The following is a 5,000-nucleotide window of genomic DNA, read 5'->3' on the forward strand; positions in this document are numbered from 1 at the left end:
AAGAGGATGAAAGAGAGAGAGAGAGAGAGAGAGAGAGAGAGAGAGAGAGAGAGAGAGAGAGAGAGAGAGAGAGAGAGAGAGAGAGAGTGAGAAAGAGAGAGAGAAAGAGAGAGAGAGAGAGAGAGCGAGAGAGAGAGAGAGAGAGAAAGTTAAGGGAAAGAGGGATAGAATGAGGGTCAGCGAAGGAGAGAGAAAGAGAGGATGAGGCGAGGGAGGGAGGGAGGGAGGGATGGAGAGAGAGAGAGAGAGCGAGAGAGAGAGAAAGTTAAGGGAAAGAGGGATAGAATGAGGGTCAGCGAGGGAGAGAGAAAGAGAGGATGAGGCGAGGGAGGGAGGGAGGGAGGGAGGGAGGGAGGGAGGGAGGGATGGAGAGAGAGAGAGAGAGAGAGAGAGAGAGAGAGAGAGAGAGAGAGAGAGAGAGAGAGAGAGAGAGAGAGAGAGAGAGAGAGAGAGAAGGTTAAGGGAAAGAGGGATAGAATGAGGGTCAGCGAGGGAGAGAGAAAGAGAGGATGAGGCGAGGGAGGGAGGGAGGGAGGGATGGATGGAGAGAGAGAGAGAAAGAGAGAAAGAGAGAGAGAGAGAGAGAGAGAGAGAGAGAGAGAGAGAGAGAGAGAGAGAGAGAGAGAGAGAGAGAGAGAGAGAGAGAGAGAGAGAGAGAGAGAGAGGGTGAGGAAGGGAGAGAGGGTGAGGGAGGGCGGATAAGAGAGAGGGTGAGGGCGTGAGGGAGATAGGGAGAGAAGGAGAGAGGAAGGAAGAGAGAGGGGGTAGAGGAATGGGGAGATGGAGAGGGAGAGAACTAAAGAAAAATAAAGGTAGGTTGAGGGATAGAGAAGGCATGTGAGTGAGAAGGCGGAGAAAGAATGAAGGGAGGAGAAAGCGGGAGCAGAAGAAAGAAGAGAGGTAGATTGAAGGGAAAGGAGAGAGAGAGAGAGAGAGAGAAAAGAAGATGGAGGGGGAAAAGTAGGAGAAAGGAAGGTAGAAGGTGAGGGAGGGAGAGAGGTCAGGGAGTAAAGAGAAAGAGGGCGAGAGAGAGAAAGAACCGTGGTGAGGAAAGGAAAGAAACCGAGATTGGAGGAGATTGGAGGAGAGTGAGGGAGAGGAAGGGAGAGAGGGAGAGAACCAAAGTAACAGAAAAAGAAAAAAAAAGAAAGAAAAAAAAGGAAAAGCAAGAGCGAGAGAGAAAAAAGAAAAAAGAAGAAAGAGAGAGAAAGAGAAAGAGAAAGAGAAATAGAGAGAAAGAGAAAGAGAAAGAGAGAGAAAGAAAAAGAGAAAGAGAGAGAAAGAGACGAAGAGAAAGAGAAAGAGAGAGAAAGAGACGAAGAGAAAGAGAGAGAAAGAGAAGAAGAGAAAGAGAAAGAGAGAGAAAGAAAGAGAGAGAAAGAGAAAGAGAGAGAAAGAGAAAGAGAGAGAAAGAGAAAGAGAGAGAAAGAGAAAGAGAGAGAGAAAGAGAGAGAAAAAGAAAGAGAGAGAAAAAGAAAGAGAAAGAAAGAGAAAAAGAAAGAGAGTGAAAGAGAAAAAAAGAAAGAGAGAGAAAGAGAGAAAGAGAAAGAGGGAGAGAAAGAGAAAGAGGGAGGGAGGGAGAAAGCCCCAACTTGCAGGTAATGACCCGGGACAGGTTACATCCGGGCGAGGGAATTCGGTTAGTAAGGAAAGAGGAAGAGGAAGAGAGATGCGGGGGGGGGGGCGATAGACAGAAGGGAGGAAGAGGGAGAAAGAGGGAGAAAGAGGGAGAAAGAGAGAGAGAGAGAGAGAGAGTGGGAAGGAGGGAGCAAGGGAGAGGGAGGGAGGGAGAGAAGAAAAGAGAGGGAGTGAGAAAGGGAAAAGTAGGGAAGGAATGGAGGAGGGAGTGGAGAAGAGGACGAGAGAAAAAGAGGAAGGGAAAAAGAGGGAGAGGGAAAGAAGGAGAGAAACAGAGAGAGAAAACGCGGAGATCCTAACCCACCCCATAACACACACACACACACACACACACACATACACACACACACAAACACACACACACTCAATGACACACTCACTCACACACACAGACGCCACCGGAACGAGCACCCCACCCCCTTTCCCTCCCCCTCTTCCCCTTAACCCAACCACACTCCCCCTCCCTCTAACCCACGCTCCCACCCTCACTCCCTCATTCCCTCCCCCTCTCCTCCCTTCAACCCACGCTCCCACCCTCACTCCTTCATTCCCTCCCCCTCTCCTCCCTTCAACCCACGCTCCCACCCTCACTCCCTCCCTCCCTCCCTCCCCCCGTCTTCCCCTTAACCCAACCCCTCTCCTCCCTTCAACCCACGCCGCCCCCCTCCCCTCCCCTCCCCTCCCCCTCCCACCTTCCACCCTCACACCGGAAGCGGGTCGACTGTCCACACACACACACTCACTCACACACACTCACCGCCCGCAGTGTGAGGGAGGCTCGGCGGCCACTATCTTCATCATCAGGATCATGACGGGAGCGGATCGAGGAGGAGGAAAATGAGGAGAATGAAGAGGAAAATGAGGAGAATGAAGAGAATGAAGAGGAGGAAAATGAGGAAAATGAGGAGAATGAAGAGGAGGAAAATGAGGAAAATGAGGAGAATGAAGGAGGAAAATGAGGAGAATGAAGAGGAGGAAAATGAGGAGAATGAAGAGGAGGAAAATGAGGAGAATGAAGAGGAGGAAAATGAGGAGAATGAAGAGGAGGAAAATGAGGAGAATGAAGAGGAGGAAAATGAAGAGGAGGAAAATTAGGAGAATGAAGAGGAGGAAAATGAGGAGAATGAAGAGGAGGAAAATGAGGAAAATGAGGAGAATGAAGAGGAGGAAAATGAGGAAAATGAGGAGAATGAAGAGGAGGAAAATGAGGAAAATGAGGAGAATGAAGAGGAGGAAAATGAAGAAAATGAAGAGGAGGAGAATGAAGAGGAAGAAGAAGGGGAGGAGGAGGGGCAAGAAGGGGAGGAAGGAGGGGGGAGGGGGAAGAAGGGGAGGGAAGAGGCGGAAGAAGGGGAGGATAGAGGGAGGATGGGGAGGGGGGGAGAAAAATTGAGAGAATTGAGATGAGGGGGAGTAGGAAAATGAAGGGGAGGAGGGGAAGGAGAAGGAGGAGGAGGGGGGGGGAGAAGGAGAAAGAGGGGAGAGGAGGAGGAATAGGAAGAAGGGGAAGTGACGGAGGGGATGGGGATGATAGGAAGAAGGGGGGAGGTAGAGGGGGAGGGGAGGGGGTGGGGGAAAGGAGGAGGAGGAGGGCGAGGAGGAGGAGGAGGAATAGGAAGAAGAAGGGGAAGAGACGGAAGGGAAGGGGATGATAGGAAGAAGGGGGGAGGGGACGGGGTGGGGGAAAGGAGGAGATGAAGAGGAGGAGGAATAGGGCGAAGAGTCAGAGGAAAATGAAAACCAGCAAAAATAACAGTAATCGCAGTATCACTGAATACCACCACATTAACAGCAACATCGCTTAAAAAAAACTTATAATGACGATTCATTATCATCATCCTCTGTAGTAGAAATAGTTATAATGGTAGTAATTATAGTGAAAGTAAAATAACAACAAAAATAAGTGACTTATGATGATACCAGTAAACAATAACAGCAAGAACAGTAAGGACAATAATAATAACAATAATATTAATAATAATAATAACAGTAATGATGATGATAATAATATTGTTAATGGCAATGACGAAAGTGATAACGTTATGATGATGAATGATGATGATTATGATACTGTTGATGATAATGATAGACATAATTATAATAATGATAATAACTATAATGAGAACGACAACAGGTTTCAACACAATCCTTTGTTTTCTTATTTGCCAAAAAAATTGTAACGTAATACTCTGTCCGTTTTTTGTTTGTTTTTTTTTGTCTTGTTTTTGTTTCTCGAATTCATGAATGGAGGCAAACGTTACAATCAAACTAAGATATCAATGTAACAGATGTCTACCTATTTATCAAAGCTGAAATAACGACAGAATACTTTTACGCGAAAAAAATGAACATAAACACTGTCTTCCAGCGTTGTGTATAGTCACATACTACCAAATAAGAGAATTCTCGGTCCGCCATAGGAAATACCCTCGCAACAGGTCAACGGACAAACAGGACAAACAGAAGTAAAACCCCAACAGGAAAACAAAAAATCGCAAAAACTACTCCCACGAAAACGCGACAAGAACGGACTCAACGACTTGGAAAACGGCGCAACGATTTTCCGCTTGGCCAATGGAAAACTCGCCTGCCTTGTCCGCCGCAATTTTCGAACCTTCTAGCATCTCTCCGTCCCATATCCAGTGAATGAGTCACGCGGGGTCGTGCACACACATACACACACACACATACATATACACACACACACACGTACGTACATACAAGCGCACACATTCGCACCATCACATGACCGTCCCCGCCCTCCGTTTTCTGTTGCTCTGGGTATACCAACAGAAAACGGGGATCCTCAGTTAGCAATGCCTGCATACCAGATGTTCAACTTGCCATCTTGACAGGTGTAAAGAGTAAACTTAATCAATTGCGAGCTGTTGCAACGTGCGTTCTTGAGATGTCAATGTATCATTTGTTTATTCTTCGAATTAAACAGAAGCTTTGAATGCAACTGCTCTTAGGTTAGGGTGGGTGTGTCGAGTTGAAATCACAGGTACTGGATGGGAACATTTATAGAGGTTTTAGCTACAATACCAGTCAAGAATTATATACAAACAATTTCTAAAGGTAACAGGAAGATAAAGATGCTACCTATACGACAGTCAAATAACTTAAATAACATAATAACTTAAACTGAGTAACTTACATGCATATGAATGGATTCCTAAGAAAATGAAATCAAAATTAATAATCAAGGAAACAGAAGGAAAAACAAACACATCAAATATGCATCACTGAAAAATATGTAGTTGTCAATGAAATACATAATAAGTCCTGCTGATACAAATTCCATCCATAGTAACTTTTTTAAAACTTAATTTACCATGGAAAACAGCACACATACATAAATC

The 5,000-nt window shown here is 45.9% G+C and overlaps 1 protein-coding gene across 1 annotated transcript in view; it reads right to left on the reverse strand.

The window, feature by feature from the left end:
• The window catches only part of jar (Myosin heavy chain 95F jaguar), a 65,637-nt gene that overhangs the window by 58,689 nt on the left and 1,948 nt on the right, over positions 1–5,000 (reverse strand). The gene's annotated exons all lie outside the window — the stretch shown is intronic.

This window comes from Penaeus japonicus, unplaced genomic scaffold (assembly GCF_977035675.1).
Source record: "Penaeus japonicus unplaced genomic scaffold, GWHDUDI00000001_assembly GWHDUDI00000002, whole genome shotgun sequence".
NCBI lineage: Eukaryota > Metazoa > Arthropoda > Malacostraca > Decapoda > Penaeidae > Penaeus > Penaeus japonicus.